At 39.8% G+C, this 25,746-nt stretch overlaps 1 non-coding gene across 1 annotated transcript; it reads right to left on the bottom strand.

Annotated features, from left to right (window-relative positions):
- Positions 1–5,859: 5,859 nt before the first annotated feature.
- LOC112799430 (small nucleolar RNA R71) lies at positions 5,860–5,967 on the bottom strand. The gene has a single exon (XR_003201012.1). It is a non-coding gene; the product is annotated as a small nucleolar RNA R71 (small nucleolar RNA).
- Between the last annotated feature and the right edge of the window lie 19,779 nt (positions 5,968–25,746).

The raw sequence follows: 25,746 nt of genomic DNA, 5'->3' as shown, positions 1-25,746 counted from the left end.
TTAAGCACAAATCATCAATTTCTTGTATGAAAAAGCATAGAAAATGGGTATATGATGACTTGTCATCACAACACCAAACTTAAACCTTGCTTGTCCCCAAGCAAGAAAAGAATCATGCAATAGAAATTGTCAATCCAAGGTAAGAAGAGTAGCAAGTTAATGTTCATGGCAAGCTAGTTTTCTATGCATGCTACAATTACAAAAGAGATGTAAATGATTGATGCTTCTATCTAGCTTCTTTTATGAAATCTTTTTCTTATAGTTCTTCCTTGAAACAAGCTTTTGATTTTTTTTTTTATTAGCTTCTCCTTTTGGGTGCTTTGCCCCATGAGTTAATAACAAAGCTACGACTTCTAAATGCTTTGTTTTCAAGTATTACCACTTGATACATAAGCACCACAAGCATTTAATTAGAGGACTTCATTAAGCTCATTTTTTTTTCTTTTCTTTGACTCTCTAATCATTGATGCTCAGAACCTTGAGCTTTGAGGGAGTGCTTTTGCACTTGAGCCTAGCTTTGACTTCTAAGTGTTTTGTTTTCAAGCATTTGGCTTGATACATAAACACCACAAGCACTTAGCAAATAAATTGCCATTGGTACTCAGAGCCTTTAGCTTTCTCATTCTTTCCCTTTTTCTTTTCTTGCTTTAATTGTATTTGCTTCTTCAAGGTTTTCATGATTTCAAAAGATTTCACAAAATGTACTAGATGAAAAACTTCAATTAAATAAAATCCAATGCAATTGAGCAACAATCAATCACACTAGCTTTCCAATACTTGTATGCACATGCTAAATTCTTCTTTAATTCCTTGTTTGTTTATGATCATGATGCTTTTTGCTTTTGAATTCACAAAACTCAAGTTGGTAGTCATAATGTCACAACAACATATTTCAAATCAAATTCAAGCTATGCTTAGTCATACCACACATGTATACAGAAAATATAAAGACAATCATGCAATTTAAAGTGTTGGAAATAAATGAGAGGAAAAGGAACTTTACAACCTTGTAGTCCATCTTCTCTATTGTTGTCATTTTCCTCCCATTCTTCTCCTTCCCATACCAACTCAGAATGCTTGCTCATCCTCAAGCAACAATTAGAACAATGGCTATGGGGCTAAGATGGATCATGAATGTCTTACACAATGAAATGTTAGCAGTACATGTGTTTTGAGCAAGCAAAATTTAAGATAAAAATCAAGGCACAAGAGACAGCGACATTTTGATTGCAAGCATAAGAAGGTGAGCACAATACATTGCATAAAAGATAAGTGGCACACCAAACTTAGTGTGACACTTTCACTTGGAATTAATGCAAGTATCTAGTAAAGATTGGAAGTTTTTATTGCATAGCAACACCAATCTTAGAATGCAATCATATGTCAATTTTATTTAAAACCAAACTAAATGAAACTGTTGTATGTTAAAGACAATCACCAAGCCAATAATCTGTCATGAATAAAGCTCTCTTGGTAAAGTATTAACAAACACAGTAAATAAGCAAACTAAAATGAAAGCAAACAGAAAAATGACTAAAGAAAGTAGAATGAAAAAGTGTCAAATTAAAAGAAAAAAATAAAACTGCAGAGGCATTATGATTATGCAGACAAGTAGTGTTGCTTGAATGAATTGCATAGAAAAATAAGTGGCACACCAAACTTAGAATCTTGGTGTGTCACTTTCATTTTTGATTTGATGCAATCATCCAAAAAGATTGAAAACAATTTTGTTGCAAGGCAACACCAAACTTAGAATGTAACCATATGCCCATTTATTGAATTTAAACAAAGTAAAGAACAAAAACAAAGCAGAGAAGAAATTATACCTACGGTTGGGTTACCTCCCAACAAGTGCTCTTTTAGTGTCATTAGCTTGACATGTTGTTCTTCACTTTCTTCCTCTTCTTCCAATTAGTTAAGAGGAATGACTTCATGGGGGGAGAAGTTTCAGCTTTTGTCCCCTTTCTTGGTTTCCTCTCAGCAAGCTTTCTTTTGAAATTGGCTTGGTTGAGCTTGCTTGCTGACTTAGGGACAGAATTGGTGCTCTTGTTAGTTGCCTTCACTTCTTTGTTGTTAAGACATGGTTGCTGTGTGATTTTTGGAGTTTGATCTTCATCCAGAGCCTTTTGAATTGGTGGTTCCATGACCACTTCCTTCATGTGATTTTCTGCTTTACTTGAGTTTGACTTCTCTTGAGTGTCTTCCTCCCTTTCTCCTTCATGATTTTCCATTAATGCCTCTGGGAGGGAATCTTTATGTTTCATTGTCACCTCAAGTGGCTCTTGTGAATGTAAAAGTTCAGGATCCAATGCCTCCTCCACCTCATTTTTCATTAAAATTTTGCTTGACACATAGGCTTCTCCATCTTGCCTTTCCACTTTCTTCGTTGCACTCAACAATTGAGCTACGTGCACTTCCATGTTTGTGAAGAAGTTCTCTTTCCTTTTCCAGAATATCTGTGCCTCCCTCTCATATTTTTCAAACATGGTCTCAAGCTTTGAGAGGCTTTGGTTCAAGGAAGTTTGTGTGGGTGGTGGATTTTGATAGAGGCTTTCTGTTGAAGCATGGTCAAGTGATGATATCTTTGGATGAATATCATATGGAGCATTAGAATTTCCTTTCCAGCCACCAGTAGAATCATGACTAGCATCATTTTGTGGTGGAAGAAAATATCCCATATGGTTTTCTTGCTAATCTTGTGGTTCTGAAGGATAGCTCCATGGATTGGAGTGCTCAGAATCTGTATCTTCTTGGTGATATTCCCAACCATCATTAGAATAATGACTTGAATCATATTGTGATGGTGGGCAATATCCTATGAAGTTTGGTTGATTAAAAGATGAGGTGAACTCCATTTGAATTTTGTAGAACACAACACCAATGAAAATTGAAATTACTCATATCAGATATGAGTTTTGCTTAGTGAGGCAAAAACACAAACACCTTGGTTTCAATTTGAATCAGAGAACAAAAATAAAAAATGCTTGATCTAGACTTCTCACCCACTTAATCATTGTTGATCTAAATCAATCCCCGGCAACGGCGCCAAAAACTTGATGGTGTTTTTGTGGAAAAATGAATTTCCAACACACATATCCAACCGGCAAGTATACCGGGTCGCATCAAGTAATAATAACTCACTTAGAGTGAGGTCGATCCCACAGGGATTGATGGATCAAGCAACTTTAGTGGGTGATTAGTTTAGTTAAGCTAACATTGAAGTGAAATTGAGTGAAATTGTAGCTAACAAAAAGTAAATGACAATGAATTTAAAGTTGCAGAAAGTAAAATTGCAAGTAACTTAAATAACAAGAAAGTAAAATAACTGAAACTTAAATTGCAAGAAATGTAAATTGCATGAAAAGTAAAGGGGGTTGGGTGCTGGAAATTAAAATTCAACAGGAAAGTGTAAATAGCAATCAAACAGAGAAGTAAAAGGTGCAAAATCATGCAACAGATCTAAACAGAAAATGGAAATTGCTTGAAGAATTCTAAACAGAAAAGCAGTGCTTAATTTGCAGCAATTTAAAAGAATGTTGAAGATCTCAGGATTGGAGGAGACTAGATAACAAGTCTATATCTCAAATCCTTCCTTGATCCAACAAGAACAATTGCAGAAGAAGTAAAAGAAAGCAAATTGCAGAAATTGCAGAAGAAGAAATGAACAGAAAGTAAAATTCAATTATGCAGAAAATTAAAGAAGAGATCTCAAGGTGAGATTGAAACAGAAGTTCTTCAATTCTTCACCCAAGATCCAAAGCAAGAAAAGTAAAGAGTGCTCAAGAAGGAACCAGGAGGAAGAGAGATCAATTCTCCTTCCTAATTCTCTAAGAAATTTCAAAGTTCAAAATTAAAATGCAAGTAGAAAGGAAAATTCAAAAATAAAGTCTCGAGCTCCTCAATTACATAAAACTAGCTCCTATTTATACACTTTCTATTCTTGGATTTTGGGGTTTGGATGGGCTTTTGATTTGGTGAAGAAATGAATTAAATTGGGTTTTTAATTCAATTCCAGCCCATGAAGGAAAATTGCTTCCAGGAGGCTGCCCTGCCCTTGTGGAGGGCAGGGCAGGATTTGGTGCGTTGTGGTGCGTCCTTGGTGCGGTCTGGTGTGGCCGTGGTGCAAGCTGGTGCGGCCTTGGTGCGTGGGATGCTGTCCTGCCCTCGCGGAGGGCAGGGCAGGAAAAGTTGGTGCGCCAGAACGTGCCACGGTGCTGCCAGAATTAAGAATTGGTGCGCCAGACTCAGAAATTGGTGCGCCAGAAATTTTCCTTGGTGCATGGGATGCTGCCCTGCCCTCGCGGAGGGCAGGGCAGAAAAATGTGGTGCTGCCAGGATTGAGTTGCGATGCACGTTGGTGCTGCCAGGAGAGAATTGGTGCGCCAGATTTGTGTGTGGTGCGCCAGATTTGTGCACCAATCCAAATGCTGCCCTGCCCTCGCGGAGGGCAGGGCAGTGTTTCCACTTTGCTGTCCCGTGTTCGAAACACGGCTGTGGCACACGCTCAATTAATTTCCTTGGTTTCTTGGCACGGCACTCAACCTTAGTTCTTGGCTTCTTCCTTGGTCCGTGTTCGAGTCTTGTGGCATGCATGGGTGACATTTTCGCTTGTTTTTGGCCCTTAAAGATGCTTTCCGTTCCTGCCTCAATTGTACGCCAAATATGGATTGCTATATATCGTTGGAAAGCTCTAAATGTCAGCTTTCCAACGCAACTGGAAGCACATCAATTGGACGTCTGTAGCTCAAGTTATAGCCATTTGAAGGAGGCATGGTCATGCTATGAGCGCCCAGATTTTAACTTAGCGAAAATTTTGCTCCAACCTCACTTTGTTTCAACATGATTCTGCCCTGCCCTTGGCAAGAGCAGGGCAATGTGCGATGATTGCTTATTCTTCATTAATTTGGTCATGGGCCACGCTTTTAAAAGCGTGGCCTAAGGCTCCAAAGTGTACCCCAACTTCAAAGTGTATCCCAAAGCTCTTTTTTTCTCCTTTTTTGTGCTTCTTTGCTTCTTTTTCTTCTTATTTCCTACAAGATTTATAAAATTAAAATATCAAGAAAATATATCATTTAAGTACAAAAGCATTCAATATTTAAGCACAAATCATCAATTTCTTGTATGAAAAAGCATAGAAAATGGGTATATGATGACTTGTCATCAAATATACTAAAAACTAACTAGAACATACTAAAAACATACTAAAAACAATGCCAAAAAGCGTATAAATTATCCGCTCATCAATCTCTTATTGTGCAATCTGTTTGTTGTATGACAGGGAGAAGAGAAGGAGTCTCAACATCCTTTGATTCAGAACCTGAAAGAACCCTTTGGAGACTAAGAAGGGAGGCAAGAGGAAAAAGGATTATTGGTGCTGAGGAAGAGGAAGAGTACTTTGAACCCAACATGGAAGAGAATTTGGAGAACAATCATGAAGAAGAAGCTCATAATCATACCAGAGAAGGCCATGAAAACTGGGCTGGGCAAGAAAGGAGGGTCTTAGGTTCCAATATCAATCCTAATCCAGGAAACTGTGGAAGTAGCATTCAGAAGCCCACCATACATGCCAACAATTTCGAGCTAAAACCTCAGCTCATCACCCTTGTGCAGAATAATTGTTCATTTGGAGGAGGTGCTCAAGAAGATCCTAATCAACACTTGACCACCTTCTTGAGGATTTGTGACACAGTGAAGTCCAATGGAGTCCGCCCGGATGTCTATAGGCTGCTCTTGTTCCCTATTTCACTCAGGGACAAGGCATCCAAATGGCTTGAATCCTTCCCAATGGAAAGCTTAACTAATTGGGAAGAAGTGGTGAACAAGCATTTAGCAAGATTTTATCCTCCTCAAAGGATCAATAGGCTAAGAACTGAGGTGCAGACTTTCAGACAACAAGATGGTGAGACACTTTATGAAGCATGGGAGAGATTCAAAGAGTTGACAAGGAGATGCCCACCAGAGATGTTTAATGAGTGGGTTCAACTTCACATCTTCTATGAAGGTCTTTCCTATGAGTCAAAGAAGGCTGTGGATCATTCATCAGGAGGGTCTTTAAACAAGAAGAAAACCATTGAAGAAGCCATAGATGTCATTGAAACAGTTGCTGAGAATGATTACTTCTATGCCTCCGAAAGAAGTAACACTAGAGGAGTAATGGAGTTAAACCACATGGATGCACTGTTAGTCCAAAACAAGATGATCACCAAGCAGCTAGCAGATCTTACCAAGAAGGTGGAAGAGAACCAAGTTGCAGCAGCCATCACCTCATCAACAGCTCAAGAAGGAGTAAACATAGGAGAAGAAGGTGACTGGGAGCAAGCCAACTATGTGGGAAACTCACCTAGACAAGTCCATGATCCATACTCCAAAACTTACAACTCTGGATGGAGAAATCACCCCAACTTTGGATGGAGAAATCAACAAGATCAAGGGCAAGATCAGAGACGCCATAACCTCAACTTCAACAACCATGCAACTCATCAAAACACCACACAGAGACATTACCAACACTCATCCAACCAATCTTCACAACCCCCTAATCTCAACCCACTATCATTGACAGAGGAGAGGCTCTCAAAAATTGAGGCTCTACTTGAAAGCCTATACAAGGACATTCAAGATAGTAAAGCCTTCCGGGAAGAAGTGCAATCCAACATGCAGAATCAAGATGCTGCCATCAAGAAACTGGAAACACAGGTTGGATTCTTATTCAAGCAAGTTCCTGGACACAACAATTGCAGCAATATTAACTCAATGCCAAAGGAAGAATGTCAAGCCATCACCCTCAAAAGTGGAAAGGAACTGAAGGAGACCCACAAGCAACCACCAGAAGAGAAACCGGGTGAAGAAAAGCCACACCAAGAAGGAGAAGCGCCCAGATCATGTCTCCCAAAAGCTCCATACCCCCAACGACTACAATTAAAGAAGAAGGGGGAAGACAACAAATTCTCAAGATTCCTAGAAATCTTCAAGAAATTACAAATAAACATACCCTTTGCTGAGGCAATAGAGCAAATGCCACTCTATACCAAGTTCTTGAAGGAGTTGATGACCAAAAAGAGAAGCTGGAAGAACAATGAGACTGTAGTACTCACAGAGGAATGCAGTGCCATCATCCGACACAAATTGCCCCAGAAATTGAAGGACCCTGAAAGCTTCCAAATCCCTTGTATCATTGGGGAAACCACTATAGAAAAGGCTTTATGTGATCTAGGAGCCAGCATAAATCTAATGTCTCTAGCAATGATGAAAGAAATGAAGATTGAGGAAGCTAAACCAACAAGAATGGCATTACAACTGGCAGACAGATCATTCAAGTTTCCCCATAGGATAGTAGAAGATTTGTTAGTGAAGGTGGGGGATTTCATCTTTCCAGCAGATTTTGTGGTATTAGACATGGAGGAAGCAGCTAATACTTCCATCATTCTAGGAAGGCCATTCTTGGCCACTGCCGGAGCCCTTATTTATGTCCAAAAGGGTGAACTTGTCCTTAGACTACATGATGAGAAATTGACATTCAATGTGTTTGAGGCCATGAGCTACCCACACAACTCATTGGGAGAATGCATGAGGTTGGATTCCGTAGAGGCCTTGATACAAGAAATGCTCGAAGAAGAATTTGAAGCATCAACAGAAGAGGAATTAGCAGCAAGCGAAGAAGCTGCAGCTGCTGAAACACATGTTCAAGGGATACTAGAAGAAAAGGAGTGAAGAAAAGAAGTACCCAAACTAGAACTTAAAACACTGCCAACCACTCTCAAGTATGCTTACTTGGGAGAGAACAAAAGTTATACAGTGATCATAAATTCAGCCCTCAGCCAAGAACAGGAAGAAGAGTTACTTCAAGTCTTACAAAAACATAAGGATGTCATAGGATGGACACTTGCTGACCTGAAAGGAATTAGTTCAGCCATATGCATGCATAAGATACTCCTAGAAGAAGGTGCCAAACATTCCATTCAGCCTCAAAGAAGGTTAAATCCAGCAATAAAAGAAGTGGTATAAAAAGAAGTTATGAAGTTGTGACAGGGAGGAGTAATCTATCCAATTTCAGATAGCCAGTGGGTCAGTCCAGTTCAAGTAGTTCCCAAGAAAGGAGGAATCACTGTGGTACCCAACGAAAGGAATGAACTAATCCCTACAAGAACCATCACAGGCTGGAGAATGTGTATTGACTACAGGAAGCTCAATGAAGCCACAAGAAAGGATCATTTCCCACTTCCCTTCATGGATCAAATGCTGGAAAGACTTACGGGACATGCATATTATTGTTTTCTAGATGGTTATTCAGGATATAACCAAATAGTGGTTGATCCAAGAGACCAAGAGGAAACATCCTTCACCTGCCCATATGGAGTGTTTGCTTACAGGCGCATGCCATTTGGGCTATGTAATGCGCCTGCAACTTTTCAACGCTGCATGCTCTCCATCTTTTCAGACATGATAGAGAAGTTCATTGAAGTTTTCATGGATGACTTCTCCGTAATTGGAGATTCCTTCCCTAGTTGCCTAAACCATTGGTGGACGAAATTGTGATCACTACAACTCCAATAATCCCCGGCAACGGCGCCAAAAACTTGGTGCACGAAATTGTGATCACTACAACTCCAATAATCCCCGGTAATGAATCCAAAAACTTGGTGTTCAATACCATGGCATAAACACAACTTCGCACAACTAACCAGCAAGTGTACTGGGTCATCCAAGTAATAAACCTTACGCGAGTAAGGGTCGATCCCACAGAGATTTTTGGTATGAAGCAAGCTATGGTCACCTTGTAAATCTTAGTCAGGCAAACTCAAATGGTCATGAATGATGAATAAAACATAAAGATAAAGATAGAGATACTTATGCAATTCATTGGTGGGAATTTCAGATAAGCGTATGGAGATGCTGTGTTCCTTCTGTTTCTCTGCCTTCCTACTGTCTTCATCCAATCCTTCTTACTCCTTTCCATGGCAAGCTGTATGTAGGGTTTCACCGTTGTCAGTGGCTACCTCCCATCCTCTCAGTGAAAATGTTCAACGCACCCTGTCACGGCACGGCTAATCATCTGTCGGTTTTCAATCAGGTCGGAATAGAATCCAATGATTCTTTTGCGTCTGTCACTAACGCCCAGCCTTCAGGAGTTTGAAGCTCGTCACAGTCATTCAATCATTGAATCCTACTCAGAATACCACAGACAAGGTTTAGACCTTCCGGATTCTCTTGAATGCCGCCATCAGTTCTAGCTTATACCATGAAGATTCCGGTTAAAGAATCCAAGAGATATCCACCCAATCTAAGGTAGAACGGAGGTGGTTGTCAGGCACACGTTCATAGGTGAGAACGATGATGAGTGTCACGGATCATCACATTCATCAAGTTGAAGAACAAGTGTTATCTTAGAACAAGAACAAGCGGAATTGAATAGAAGAACAATAGTAATTGCATTAATACTCGAGGTACAGCAGAGCTCCAAACCTTAATCTATGGTGTGTAGAAACTCCACCGTTGAAAATACATAAGAACAAGGTCTAGGCATGGCCGAATGGCCAGCCTCCCAAAGAGGGTTCAATCATAAAAACATGATCAAAAGATGAAAATACAATAGTAAAAGGTCTTATTTATAAAGAACTAGTAGCCTAGGGTTTACAGAGATGAGTAAATGACATAAAAATCCACTTCCGGGCCCACTTGGTGTGTGCTTGGGCTGAGCATTGAAACATTTTCGTGTAGAGACTTCTCTTGGAGTTAAACACCAGCTTTTGTGCCAGTTTGGGCGTTTAACTCCCATTCTTGTGCCAGTTCCGGCGTTTAACGTTGGGAATTCTGATGGTGACTTTGAACGCCGGTTTGGGCCATCAAATCTTGGTCAAAGTATGGACTATCATATATTTCTGGAAAGCCCAGGATGTTTACTTTCCAACGCCGTTGAGAGTGCGCCAATTGGGCTTCTGTAGCTCCAGAAAAGCCAATTCGAGTGCAATGCGGTCAGAATCCAACAGCATCTGCAGTCCTTTTTAGTCTCTGAATCAGATTTTTGCTCAAGTCCCTCAATTTCTGCCAGAAAATACCTGAAATCACAGAAAAACACACAAACTCATAGTAAAGTCCAGAAAAGTGATTTTTAACTAAAAAATAATAAAAATATACTAAAAACTAACTAGAACATACTAAAAACATACTAAAAACAATGCCAAAAAGCGTATAAATTATCCGCTCATCACAACACCAAACTTAAATTGTTGCTTGTCCTCAAGCAACTGAAAATCAAATAAGATAAAAGAAGAGAATATACAATGAGTTCTAAAAATATCTATGAAGATCAGTATTAATTAGATGAGCGGGGCTTTTAGCTTTTTGCCTCTGAACAGTTTTGGCATCTCACTCTATCCTTTGAAATTCAGAATGATTGGCTTCTTTAGGAACTCAGAATCCAGATAGTGTTATTGATTCTCCTAGTTGAGTATGATGATTCTTGAACACAGCTACTTATTGAGGTGTGCCCGTGGCCCAAAGCACTCTGTCTTCCAGTATTACCACCGGATACATACATGCCACAGACACATAATTGGGTGAACCTTTTCAGATTGTGACTCAGCTTTGCTAGAGTCCCCAATTAGAGGTGTCCAAGGTTCTTAAGCACACTCTTTTTGCCTTGGATCACAACTTTATTTCTTTCTTTCTCTTTTTTTCGTTTTTTTCTTTTTTTTTTTTGTTTTTCTCCTTCTCTTTTTTTTTTGTGTTTACTGCTTTTTCTTGCTTCAAGAATCATTTTTATGATTTTTCAGATCCTCAGTAACATGTCTCCTTGTTCATCATTCTTTCAAGAGCCAACATTCATGAACCACAAATTCAAAAGACATAAGCACTGTTTAAGCATGCATTCATAAAACAAAAGTATTGCCACCACATCAAAATAATTAAACTGTTATAAAATTCAAAATTCATGCAATTCTTCTCTTTTTCAATTAAGAACATTTTTTATTTAAGAGAGGTGATGGATTCATAGGACATTCATAACTTTAAGGCATAGACACTAAGACACTAATGATCACAAGACACAAATATAGATAAACATAAGCATAAAATTCGAAAAACAGGAAAATAAAGAACAAGGAGATTAAAGAACGGGTCCACCTTAGTGATGGCGGCTTGTTCTTCCTCTTGAAGATCCTATGGAGTGCTTGAGCTCCTCAATGTCTCTTCCTTGTCTTTGTTGCTCCTCTCTCATGATTCTTTGGTCTTCTCTAATTTCATAGAGGAGAATGGAATGTTCTTGGTGCTCCACCCTTAGTTGTCCCATGTTGGAACTCAATTCTCCTAGGGAGGTGTTTAGTTGCTCCCAATAGTTTTGTGGAGGAAAGTGCATCCCTTGAGGCATCTCAGGGATTTGATGATGAGAGGGGTCTCTTGTTTGCTCCATCCTCTTCTTAGTGATGGGCTTGTCCTCATCAATAGGGATGTCTCCCTCTATGTCAACTCCAACTCATGAACTTCTATTTTTTCTCCAATCATGATGCTATGAATCATGATAGCCCGGTCTATAGTAACTTCGGACCGGTTGCTAGTGGGAATGATTGAGCATTGGATAAACTCCAACCATCCCCTAGCCACAGGCTTGAGGTCATGCCTTCTCAGTTGAACCTGATTTCCTCTTGAATCTCTCTTCCATTGGGCGCCCTCTTCACAAATGACTGTGAGGACTTGGTCCAACCTTTGATCAAAGTTGACCCTTCTAGTGTAAGGGTGTTCATCTCCTTGCATCATGGGTAAGTTGAATGCCAACCTTACATTTTCCGGACTAAAATCCAAGTATTTTCCCCGAACCATAGTAAGCCAATTCTTTGGGTCCGGGTTCACACTTTGATCATGGTTCTTGGTGATCCATGCATTGGCATAGAACTCTTGAACCATTAGGATTCTGACTTGTTGAATGGGGTTGGTAAGAACTTCCCAACCTCTTCTTCGGATCTCATGTCGGATCTCCGGATATTCACTCTTTTTGTGTTTGAAAGGGACCTCGGGGATCACCTTCTTCAAGGCCATAACTTCATAGAAGTGGTCTTGATGCACCCTTGAGATGAATCTCTCCATCTCTCATGACTCGGAGGTGGAAGCTTTTGCCTTCCCTTTCCTCTTTCTAGAGGTTTCTCCGGCCTTGGATGCCATAAATGGTTATGGAAAAACAAAAAGCAATGCTTTTACCACACCAAACTTAAAAGGTTGCTCGTCCTCGAGCAAAAGAAGAAAGAAGAGAGTAGAAGAAGAAGAAATGAAGGAGATGGAGATGGCTTTGTGGTTCGGCCAAAGGGGGAGAGGTAGTGTTTAGGTTGTGTGAAAATGAAGGAGTGAAGATGGGTTTATATAGGGGTGGGGAGAGGGTTAGGGTTCGGTTATGGGAGGGTGGGTTTGGGAGGGAAAGTGTTTTGAATTTGAATGGTGAGGTAGGTGGGGTTTTATGAAGGATGGATGTGAGTGGTGAAGAGAAAGATGGGATTTGATAGCTGAAGGGTTTTTGGGAAAGAGGTGTTGAGGTGATTGGTGAATGGGTGAAGAAGAGAGAGAGTGGTGGGGTAGGTGGGGATCCTGTGGGGTCCACAGATCCTGAGGTGTCAAGGAAAAGTCATCCCTGCACCAAGTGGCGAGCAAAATTGCTCTTCATGCCAATTCTGGCGTTAAACGCCGGGCTGGTGCCCATTTCTGGCGTTTAACACCAACTTCTTGCCCTTTACTGGCGTTTAACGCCAGTCTGGTGCCCCTTTCTGGCGTTAAATACCCAGAATGGTGCCAGACTGGGCGTTAAACGCCCATCTGCTAGCCTTACTGGCGTTTAAACGCCAGCAAGATCTTCCTCCAGGGTGTGCTATTTTTCTTTCTGTTTTTCATTCTGTTTTTGCTTTTTCAGTTGATTTTGTGACTTCTCATGATCATCAACCTACAGAAAACATAAAATAACAAAGGAAAATAGATAAAATATAACATTGGATTGCCTCCCAACAAGCGCTTCTTTAATGTCAGTAGCTTGACAGTGGGCTCTCATGGAGCCTCAGAGATGCTCAGAGCAATGTTGGAACCTCCCAACCCCAAACTTAGAGTTTGAATGTGAGGGTTCAACACCAAACTTAGAATTTGGTTGTGGCCTCCCAACACCAAACTTAGAGTTTGACTGTGGGGGCTCTGTTTGACTCTGTTTTGAGAGAAGCTATTCATGCTTCCTCTCCATGGTGACAGAGGGATATCCTTGAGTCTTAAACACAAAGGATTCTTCATTCACTTGAATGATCAATTCTCCTCTATCAACATCAATCACAGCCTTTGCTGTGGCTAGGAAGGGTCCGCCAAGGATGATGGATTCATCCATGCACTTCCCAGTCTCTAGGACTATGAAATCAGCAGGGATGTAATGGTCTTCAACTTTTACCAGAACATCCTCTACAAGTCCATAAGCTTGTTTTCTTGAATTGTCTGCCATCTCCAGTGAGATTTTTGCAGCTTGCACCTCAAAGATCCCTAGCCTCTCCATTACAGAGAGAGGCATGAGGTTTACACTTGACCCTAGGTCACACAAGGCCTTCTTAAAGGTCATGGTGCCTATGGTACAAGGTATTGAGAACTTCCCAGGATCTTGTCTCTTTTGAGGTAGTTTCTGCCTAGACAAGTCATCCAGTTCTTTGGTGAGCAAAAGGGGTTCATCCTCCCAAGTCTCATTACCAAATAACTTGTCATTTAGCTTCATGATTACTCCAAGGTATTTAGCAACTTGCTCTTCAGTGACATACTCATCCTCTTCAAAGGAAGAATACTCATCAGAGCTCATGAATGGCAGAAGTAAATCCAATGGGATCTCTATGGTCTTAGTGGGAGCCTCACATTCCCATGGTTCTTCATTGGGGAACTCATTGGAGGCTAGTGGACGTCCATTGAGGTCCTCCTCAGTGGCGTTCACTGCCTCTCCCTCCTCTCCAAATTTGGCCATGTTGATGGCCTTGCACTCTCCTTTTGGATTTTCTTCTGTGTTGCTTGGAAGAGTACTATGAGGGAGTTCAGTAATTTTCTTGCTCAGCTGACCCACTTGTGCCTCCAAGTTTCTGATGGAGGACCTTGTTTCAGTCATGAAACTTTGAGTGGTTTTGATTAGATCAGAGATCATGGTTGCTAAGTCAGAGTTGTTCTGCTTAGAACTCTCTGTCTGTTGCTGAGAAGATGATGGAAAAGGCTTGCCATTGCTAAACCTGTTTCTTCCACCATTATTATTGTTGAAACCTTGTTGAGGTCTCTGTTGATCCTTCCATGAGAGATTTGGATGATTTCTCCATGAAGGATTATAGGTGTTTCCATAGGGTTCTCCCATGTAATTCACCTCTTCCATTGAAGGGTTCTCAGGATCATAAGCTTCTTCTTCAGATGAAGCTTCCTTAGTACTGCCTGGTGCATTTTGCATTCCAGACAGACTTTGAGAAATCAAATTTACTTGCTGAGTCAATATCTTGTTCTGAGCCAATATGGCATTCAGAGTATCAATATCTAGAACTCCTTTCTTCTGATTAGTCCCACTGTTCACAGGATTCCTTTCAGAAGTGTACATGAATTGGTTATTTGCAACCATTTCAATCAGTTCTTGAGCTTCTGTAGGCGTCTTCTTCAGATGAAGAGATCCTCCAGCAGAGCTATCCAAAGACATCAGGGATAGTTCAGACAGACCATCATAGAAAATACCTATGATGCTCCATTCAGAAAGCATATCAGAGGGACACTTTCTGACCAATTATTTGTATCTTTTCCAAGCTTCATAGAGGGATTCTCCTTCCTTATGTCTGAAGGTTTGGACTTCCACTCTAAGCTTACTCAATTTTTGAGGTGGAAAGAACTTTGCCAAGAAGGCATTGACTAGCTTTTCCCAAGACTTCAGGCTTTCTTTAGGTTGTGAGTCCAACCATGTCCTAGCTCTGTCCCTTACAGCAAAAGGGAATAGCATAAGTCTGTAGACCTCAGGATCAACCCCATTAGTCTTGACAGTGTCACAGATTTGCAAGAATTCAGCTAAAAACTGATGAGGATCTTCCAATGGAAGTCCATGGAACTTGCAATTCTGTTGCATTAGAGAAACTAATTGAGGCTTAAGCTCAAAGTTGTTTACTCTAATGGCAGGGATAGAGATGCTTCTCCCATAAAAGTCGGGAGTAGGTGCAGTAAAGTCACCCAGCACCTTCCTTGCATTGTTGGCATTGTTGTTGTTTTCGGCTGCCATGGGTTCTTCTTCTTTGAAGATTTCTGTTAAGTCCTCTACAGAGAATTGTGCCTTAGCTTCTCTTAGCTTTCGCTTCAAGGTCCTTTCAGGTTCAGGATCAGCCTCAACAAGAATGCTTTTGTCTTTGCTCCTGCTCATATGAAAGAGAAGAGAACAAGAAAATATGGAATCCTCTATGTCACAGTATAGAGATTCCTTGAGGTGTCAGAGGAAAAGAAAAATGGACAAAATTTGAACTTATCAAGAAAGATGGAGTTCGAATTGTGCATTAAGGAATAATGTTAGTCCATAAATAGAAGGATGTGAGAAGAGGGGAAGAAATTTTCGAAAATATTAAAAAGATTTTAAAAACATTTTGAAAAACTTTAATTGATTTTTGAAAACCAAGATTGAGAAAGAAGTAAAGTGATTTTTGAAAAAGATTTTGAAATTAGAAATAAAAAAGATTTGATTGAAAACTATTTTGAAAAAGATGTGATTAGGAAGATATGATTGAAAAACATTTTAAAAGGATTTGATTTTAAAAATTAATAACTTGGCTAACAAGAAAAGATATGATTCAAACATTAAACCTTTCTCAACAGAAAAGGCAACATACTTGAAATGTTGAATCAAATCATTAATTGATAGCAAGTATTTTTGAAAAAAAGAAAGAAATTGATTTTGAAAAAGGTTTGATTGAAAAGATATGATTTGAAAAAGATTTGATTTTGAAAAGATTTTGAAAACTTAAAAAAAAATTGATTTGAAAACAAAATCTTCCCTCTTGTGCCATCCTGGCGTTAAACGCCCAGAATGGTGCACATTCTGGCGTTTAACGCCCAAAGCACTACCCTTTTGGGCGTTAAACGCCTAGCCAGGCACCCTGGCTGGCGTTTAAACGCCAGTTTGTCTTCCTTACTGGGCGTTTTGAACGCCCAGCTTTTTCTGTGTAATTCCTCTGCTGTATGTTCTGAATCTTCAATTATCTGTATTATTGACTTGAAAAGACACAAATAAAAATATTTTTGGATTTTTAATAATGAGGAATAATCAAAATGCACTAAAATCAAATAACAATGCATGCAAGACACCAAACTTAGCAGTTTGTATACGACTGACACTAACAAGTTGAGAATGCATATGATAAACAACAAAACACTCAAGATAAGAGAATTTAAAGATCAGAGCAAGTAAATCATCAAGAACAACTTGAAGATTAATGAAGACACATGCATGAATGCAAGAAGAACAGAAACATGCAATTGACACCAAACTTAAAATGAGATTCTAGACTCAAACAAGAAATATTTTTGGATTTTTTCGAAAATTAAGTGGAAAAAGAAAATAAAGGTATCAAAATTCTTAATGAGAATTCCAAGAATCATGCAATGTTAGTCCAAAGCTTTAGTCTAAAGAAATTAGACATGGCTGAACAAGCTTCAGCAGGACATTGCATTCAAGAGCTAAATTGATAAGAACATCACCTTGAAATACTAGAATTCATTCTTAAGAACTCTGAAGAAAAATACCTAATCTAAGCAACAAGATGAACCGTCAGTTGTCCAAACTCAACAATCCCCGGCAACGGCGCCAAAAACTTGGTGGACGAAATTGTGATCACTACAACTCCAATAATCCCCGACAACGGCGCCAAAAACTTGGTGGACGAAATTGTGATCACTACAACTCCAATAATCCCCGGTAATGAATCCAAAAACTTGGTGTTCAATACCATGGCATAAACACAACTTCGCACAACTAACCAGCAAGTGTACTGGGTCGTCCAAGTAATAAACCTTACGCGAGTAAGGGTCGATCCCACAGAGATTGTTGGTATGAAGCAAGCTATGGTCACCTTGTAAATCTTAGTCAGGAAAACTCAAATGGTCATGAATGATGAATAAAACATAAAGATAAAGATAGAGATACTTATGCAATTCATTGGTGGGAATTTCAGATAAGCGTATGGAGATGCTGTGTTCCTTCCGTCTCTCTGCTTTCCTACTGTCTTCATCCAATCCTTCTTACTCCTTTCCATGGCAAGCTGTATGTAGGGTTTCACCGTTGTCAGTGGCTACCTCCCATCCTCTCAGTGAAAATGTTCAACGCACCCTGTCACGGCACGGCTAATCATCTGTCGGTTCTCAATCAGGTCGGAATAGAATCCAGTGATTCTTTTGCGTCTGTCACTAACGCCCAGCCTTCAGGAGTTTGAAGCTCGTCACAGTCATTCAATCATTGAATCCTACTCAGAATACCACAGACAAGGTTTAGACCTTCCGGATTCTCTTGAATGCCGCCATCAGTTCTAGCTTATACCACGAAGATTCCGGTTAAAGAATCCAAGAGATATCCACCCAATCTAAGGTAGAACGGAGGTGGTTGTCAGGCACACGTTCATAGGTGAGAACGATGATGAGTGTCACGGATCATCACATTCATCAAGTGGAAGAACAAGTGATATCTTAGAACAAGAACAAGCGGAATTGAATAGAAGAACAATAGTAATTGCATTAATACTCGAGGTACAGCAGAGCTCCACACCTTAATCTATGGTGTGTAGAAACTCCACCGTTGAAAATACATAAGAACAAGGTCTAGGCATGGCCGAATGGCCAGCCTCCCAAAGAGGGTTCAATCATAAAAACATGATCAAAAGATGAAAATACAATAGTAAAAGGTCTTATTTATAAAGAACTAGTAGCCTAGGGTTTACAGAGATGAGTAAATGACATAAAAATCCACTTCCGGGCCCACTTGGTGTGTGCTTGGGCTGAGCATTGAAGCATTTTCGTGTAGAGACTTCTCTTGGAGTTAAACGCCAGCTTTTGTGCCAGTTTGGGCGTTTAACTCCCATTCTTGTGCCAGTTCCGGCGTTTAACGCTGGGAATTCTGATGGTGACTTTGAACGCCAATTTGGGCCATCAAATCTTGGGTAAAGTATGGACTATTATATATTTCTGGAAAGCCCAGGATGTCTACTTTCCAACGCCGTTGAGAGCGCGCCAATTGGGCTTCTTTAGCTCCAGAAAATCCAATTCGAGTGCAGGGAGGTCAGAATCCAACAGCATCTGCAGTCCTTTTTAGTCTCTGAATCAGATTTTTGCTCAAGCCCCTCAATTTCAGCCAGAAAATACCTGAAATCACAAAAAAACACACAAACTCATAGTAAAGTCCAGAAAAGCGATTTTTAACTAAAAACTAATAAAAATATACTAAAAACTAACTAGAACATAATAAAAACATACTAAAAACAATGCCAAAAAGCGTATAAATTATCCGCTCATCAACCATCTTGCCTTGGTATTGAAAAGATGTCAAGAAACCAATTTAGTCTTGAACTGGGAAAAATGTCATTTCATGGTGACAGAGGGAATAGTTCTTGGCCATAAAGTTTCTAATCAAGGCATTGAGGTAGACAGAGCTAAGGTGGAGCTAATTGAAAAGTTACCTCCACCAAGTGATGTCAAGGCAATTAGGAGCTTTTTGGGACATGCTGGCTTCTACAGAAGATTTATAAAAGATTTTTTCAAAGATAGCCAAGCCCTTAAGCAATCTCCTAATGTCTGATGCACCATTTATTTTTTATGAGAAATGCATGCTAGCATTTGAAAACTTGAAAAAGAGGCTATCCTCAGCTCCCATTATCATCCCACCTGATTGGAATTTACCATTCGAACTGATGTGTGATGCATCTGATTTTGCAGTTGGGGCAGTGTTGGGGCAGAGAAAAGAAAATTTGGTGCATGTCATATACTATGCCAGCAAGGTCCTTAATGATACTCAAAGGAATTATACTACTACTGAAAAGGAATTGCTGGCAATAGTGTTTGCATTTGACAAATTTAGATCATATCTTATTGGCTCTAAAGTTATTGTTTCACTAACCACATAGCACTCAAATATCTATTTGCTAAACAAGAGTCAAAACCAAGGCTAATCAGATGGATTTTATTGTTGCAGGAGTTCAACATTGAGATTAGAGATAAAAAGGGTGTGGAGAACAAAGTGGCAGATCATTTATCCAAAATCCCTTGTGAGAAGAGTGATGCCCATGATACAAGTGTAAATGAATTTTTTCCAGATGAGCAGCTAATGATGATTCATAAAGCACCTTGGTTTGCGGATATTGCCAATTTTAAAGCAGCCGGTGACTTACCTCCTGGAATCAACAAATATCAAAGGAGGAAACTCATCAATGATGCCAAGTATTTCATATGGGATGAACCCTATCTCTTTAAAAAATGCTCAAGGAATCCTTAGGAGGTGCATCTCAGAAGAAGAGGGACGAAAGGTCCTGTGGGGTTGCCATAGTGCTAGTTATGGAGGTCACTTTGGAGGAGAAAGAACTACCGCAAAGGTGCTGCAATATGGGTTCTTTTGGCCCACTATTTTCAAGGATGCCAAGGAATTGGTGAGAAGCTGCAACGAATGCCAAAGGGCTGAGAACCTGCCCAAGAGAAATGAAATGCCACAGCAATATATTCTAGAACTTGAACTGTTTGATGTGTGGGAAATCGATTTCATGGAACCATTCCCACCCTCATATTCAAACAGGTTTATCTTGGTGGCAGTGGACTATGTATCTAAGTGGGTGGAAGCAGTGGCAACCCCAGCTAATGACAACAAGGTAGTTATAAACTTCCTTCGAAAGAATATCTTCACCAGGTTTGGAGTCCCACGAGCTCTCATTAGCGACGGAGGAAGCCATTTCTGTAATAGACCATTGGAAGCCTTACTCTTGCGATATGGGGTGAAGCATAAGGTTTCCACACCTTATCATCCACAGACAAGTGGGAAAACAGAGATATCCAACCGAGAGTTGAAAAGGATTCTAGAGAAGACTGTGGGGATATCAAGAAAAGATTGGGCAAAAAAACTAGATGATACTCTTTGGGCATACAGGACAGCCTTCAAAACACCAATTGGAATGTCCCCATATCAACTGGTGTATGGTAAGGCTTGTCACTTGCCATTAGAGTTGGAGCACAAGGCCTCATAGGCCCTTAAAACATTGAACTTAGATAGCACTGCTGCTGGTGAAAAAAGGGTCCTACAGCTTCAAGAATTGGAAGAATTTAGGTCTCAAGCCTATGAAAATACCAAGATTTACAAAGAAAAAGCAAAAAGGAGACATGATCTCAACTTGGTACCCAGAAGTTTCGAAGAAGGGCAACATGTGTTTCTCTACAACTCTAGACTGAAACTCTTTCCTGGGAAACTCAAATCAAGATGGTCGGGACCCTTTCTAATCACAAAAGTCTCACCTTATGGACACATAGAAATAATGGAAGAAAACTCAAGGAGAAGGTTCACGAGAATGGGCAAAGACTCAAACACTACTTGGGCAGTATGGGGGAGACCCCCAAATAGAAGTACAACCTCAACTGTGGAAGGAATCGTCGAGCTAGTGACGCTAAAAAAAGCGCTTTGTTGGGAGGCAACCCAACCTGAGGTAATTTTCTTTTCATAGGTCTTTTGATAAAAATTTCAAAGTGGGTTCTCTATAGTGTGAAGAGCTAAGTTTGGTGTTACACACCAAAAATAATACAAGGGTGAATATAGGGCTCTAAGTTTGGTGTCCTACCAAAACCCCAGCCTAAGAGTGCATTGCAGCCCTTAATGATGAAGCATTGCTCTAGTAATCAGAAAACTCACTTGACAAAGGCTTAGCCTCTAATACATAGATTGTCTTTTTAACTCATAGTGTTTCAGAATAAAAAGCACACAAAGTTATTACATCCAATTTGTCAAGGTAAGCAAGGAACTAAGTTTGGTGTTCACACACCAAGCCAAGCTCAGAAGCTCACACATACACATGCATGCTAACTCTTTTCTAAGTGCTTAGAAAACAAGCAACTTTCAATAGTGTTACAGGATTCCAATCAACCCCAGGGGATGAGCATACCTCATTATCCAAGGAAACAGATAAGGACGTGATTGCTAGGACGATAACGCCAAGGAAGATATCATGAGGTTGTATCAAACCATCTCGAAATACCGAACTCTAAGTGAAAATTAATTGAATGAAACCTTCATATTGTACTTGTTCTTCCTTATTCACATCCTAGTGTGCTAACCTAATACCTTGAATGCTCACTTTCACCTTTCTTACTTGTATGCTTGTCTCTTTAAGTTAATCAAAAAGAAAATGTTATGGAAAGAATGAGAGTGGAGTCATTTTGTGAAGTGCATTCTGAATGTTTGTGGTAGGATGATTAGTAAGCTAAGTTGGTTCACCAAGAAAGGAAAGAAAGCAACTATCCATCCTAAGTCTATGTTTGAGACACAGTCTTTGAGGCTAGTTAACCAATAAGATCCCAACAAGAAAAGAAAAAGAGTAATACAAGTGAAAATAAGAAAGGAAACACAATAAGAAACAATGCTAGGCACCAAGGGTTTCAAAAGTGAGACATGTGTCTGTGGTGTTTATGTACAAGGGATATACTTGGATGAATAAGCTCTGAGGGGTGCCTTATCACTTGGTAACTTGGATTAACTAATCCGAGATTATCAGCTAAAAGTCCACTATCAAGAGTAACCCTTGTTACAGAGCACTTAGTAACCCAAAGAGGTGCTGGACACCAATGTCTCAAGAAAGAAAGAATAACAAACCATGTGCTTGTGGTGTGTATGTATGAGGGAAAGAGACTTGAGGGAGTAAGTCCTTAGGGGTGTATTAACACCTAGCACCTTAAAACCAACTAGTTTGGGAGTGTTGGCTGAAAGCTTATCATAAAGAGTCGCCCTCTTACAAAGCACCTAGCAAAAAGAAAAATAAACTTTGAAAAAAAGAAGAGAAGGATCAATAAGAAAGAAGCCTTAAGGGATGCAATCAAGAGAGTGACTAGGGATTTGATAAAGGCTTGAAACCTAAAAGGAAAGAACCTAAGTTGCTATGCATGAAACTCCATGAACCAGGAATGCTACTTCCATTTTATCTTCTTGATCTTTCATTTCATTTTTCTTATACTTCAGTACTTGCTTAGGGACAAGCAAGCTTTAAGTTTGGTGTTGTGATGCCAGGGCATCTAGGCTAGTTTCACTGACCTATTCTTTACAGTTTTAGGGTAGTTTCATGCATTTTCCTAGTGAATAAGGCAACTTTTGGGTGAAAATACACTTACACCTTCATTTAAGAAACTATTGTGAATTTTGCATGATTTCATGAGATTTTTGCCAGAATTGCATGAGAATTTGATGATGCATAATCTCATGACTTTGGCTAGAGCTTTGATGCACTTTAATTGCTTGATTTCAGGATAAATGAAGCATGGAAGAACCATGTTAGCATTCACGTTAACTTAGTTAACGTGACTACTAACGTGGGATGGCAAAGAGCTTGCAACGTTAATGAGAAAAGTGATCACCAATAACGCCTGCGAAGCCATTCATAGCTTACGTTAAGAGCCACGTTAACTAAGTTAACGTGGTACTTAACGTAGAAGAAAAAGAGGACTCCACGTTAACGAGAAACATGAACTCCAATAACGTTTCTCCTCAACGTTAGTGGTAAAAGTGAACACCACTAACGTTGGGAAACTAGGCAATGCCCCACGTTAAGAGTCACGTTAACTTAGTTAACGTGAACTCTAACGTGGAAGAGGATCAACAACGCCAACGTTAGTGACACTCACTTTTGTCACTAACATTGGATCATTAGCATTTCCTACGTTAACTCTCACGTTAAGATTGTTAACGTGGAGTTGAATTCAAAGAACCAACGTTAGTGACACTCACTTTTGTCACTAACGTTGGGAGATGGCTTCATTACTACGTTAAGAGCCACGTTAACTTAGTTAACGTGGGTTCTAACATAGGGACTTAAGGCAATTGGAGCGTTAGTGACAAAGGTGAGTGTCACTAACGCTCTCGAAGGTGATAGAAACCCAGGTTAAGAGCTACGTTAGCCAAGCTAACGTGAGATCTAACGTAGGGGGAAAAGGCAAGCAACGTTAATGGGAAAAGTGATTCCCATTAATGTTTGCAAAAAGGGGCACAAGCCAACGTTAATGGGAAAAGTGAGTCCCATTAACGTTGGCCAAGGATTGGGTAAGAAACGTTAGTATTCACGTTAAGATTACTAAAATTAACGTGGGTATGTAAGGGTGGAACGTTAGTGGAAAAAGTGAATGCCACTAACGTTCTCGCACTCAAAACATTACCCAATGTTAATCTCACTAAATTCCCAAGCCTAGTTCATATTTCTCTGAAAGCTGGGCCCACTAAAGATGAGAATTGCTTCACCTCAAGGTCCAGAGCCCACATCCAAGACTTGAAGAACTCACTAAAAGATCATGAGGAGTAGTATATATAGGAGTAGTTTTGAACTAGAGAGAAGCTTTAGCACTTTTGGGAACTACTCTCTGCATATTTACTTTTCTGTACTTCTAGCATGAATTCTTCTTTTCTGCCATTTTTCATTCCTAGAGCTATGAACAACTAAACCCCTTTCATTGGGTTAGGGAGCTCTGTTGTAATTTGATGGATCAATTATAGTTTTCATTCTTCTTCTTTATTTTCTCTTGATCTTACTAGAAAGCTTTCGATCTTAATTCAATTGGTTAGTTGTCTTGGAAAAGAAACTCTCCATAATTGGATCTCCTTTGAACCTTGGAAAAGGAATGAGGAAATCATGCTAGAAATGCTTTCTCATGTTGGACCAAATTGGGGTTTGGATGGATATTGTGACATTTAATCCTCCCAACACTTTGATTTGGAAATACATGTGGTATAATCAATGACCACACTTTCATCTCTTCCCATGAGCAATTAAATCAAGGAATTAGGCAATTGTTCAAGCTTAGAGAGATTGGATTGCCAAGGAATTGGGATCCAATCACTTAAGATTGCCAAGGAGATTAATGAATGCATTGATTGAGGAAGAGATGAGAATGAACTTGATCCGGAGAATGCAACATCTCCTAAACCCAATGATCTCCCCATTTCTGATCTTACCCATTCTATTTACTTTCTGCCATTTAATTTCCTGCTCATTATCCTAACTCCCCATTTAAGATTCTGCACTTTAATTTCTGTTATTTACTTTCCAGTCATTTAAATTTTTGCATCTCAATCTCAATTCTGTTTAGCTCAACTAGCATATTCTTCTAACTAAAGTTGCTTGACAAATCAATCCCTGTGGGATTCGACCTCACTCTATTGTGAGTTTTACTTGACGACAATTCGGTATACTTGCCGAAGGAAAATTTGTTGAGAGACAAGTTTTCGTGCATCAATGGTATAAAAGGGGATTAAAATACACAATTTTAAAGCTTTAGGAAGCAAGTTTTCAATCATAGAAAAAATCCAGGAAGGAATTTGTAAAACCATGTAAATCATATGAATAAGTGGGTGTAAAGCTGATAAAAAACACTAAAGTTAGCACAATATAAACCATAAAATAGTGGTTTATCAGCGAGATCGGGAAGATGGCGGAGAAAGAACGACGATTACTGATGAGCGGATAATTTGTACGCTCTTTGGCATTGTTTTTAGTATGTTTTTGGTATGATCTAGTTAGTTTTTAGTATATTTTTATTAGTTTTGAGTTAAAATTCACTTTTCTAGACTTTACTATGAGTTTGTGTGTTTTTTTGTGATTTCAGGTATTTTCTGGCTGAAATTGAGGGACCTGAGCAAAAATCTGATTCAGAGACTAAAAAGGACTGCAGATGCTGTTGGATTCTGACCTCCCTGCACTCGAAGTGGATTTTCTGGAGCTACAGAAACCCAATTGGCGCGCTCTCAACGGCGTTGGAAAGTAGACATCCTGGGCTTTCCAGCAATATATGATAGTCCATACTTTGCCCAAGATTTGATGGCCCAAACCGGCGTTCAAAGTCACCCTTAGGATTTCCAGCGTTAAACGCCGGAACTGGCACAAGGATGGGAGTTAAACGCCCAAACTGGCATAAAAGCTGGCGTTTAACTCCAAGAAGAGTCTCTACACGAAAATGCTTCAATGCTCAGCCCAAGCACACACCAAGTGGGCCCGGAAGTGGATTTTTATGTCATTTACTCATCTCTGTAAACCCTAGGCTACTAGTTCTCTATAAGTAGGACCTTTTACTATTGTATTACAGAGCTTTTGATCATGTTTTTATGATTGAACCCTCTTTGGGAGGCTGGCCATTCGGCCATGCCTAGACCTTGTTCTTATGTATTTTCAACGGTGGAGTTTCTACACACCATAGATTAAGGTGTGGAGCTCTGCTGTACCTCGAGTATTAACGCAATTACTATTGTTCCTCTATTCAATTCTGCTTGTTCTTGTTCTAAGATATCACTTGTTCTTCAACTTGATGAATGTGATGACCCGTGACACTCATCATCATTCTCACCTATGAACGTGTGCCTGACAACCACCTCCGTTCTACCTTAGATTGGGTGAATGTCTCTTAGATTCCTGATACACGATGCATGGTTGATCGCCTGACAACCGAGCGCTCGCCTGACAACCGAGCCAGCCATTCCGTGAGATCAGAGTCTTCGTGGTATAGGCTAGAACTGATGGCGGCATTCAAGAGAAT

This window comes from Arachis hypogaea, chromosome 4 (genome assembly GCF_003086295.3).
Source record: "Arachis hypogaea cultivar Tifrunner chromosome 4, arahy.Tifrunner.gnm2.J5K5, whole genome shotgun sequence".
In the NCBI taxonomy this organism is placed as follows: domain Eukaryota; kingdom Viridiplantae; phylum Streptophyta; class Magnoliopsida; order Fabales; family Fabaceae; genus Arachis; species Arachis hypogaea.
This window is presented reverse-complemented; position numbering and strand designations above follow the sequence as displayed.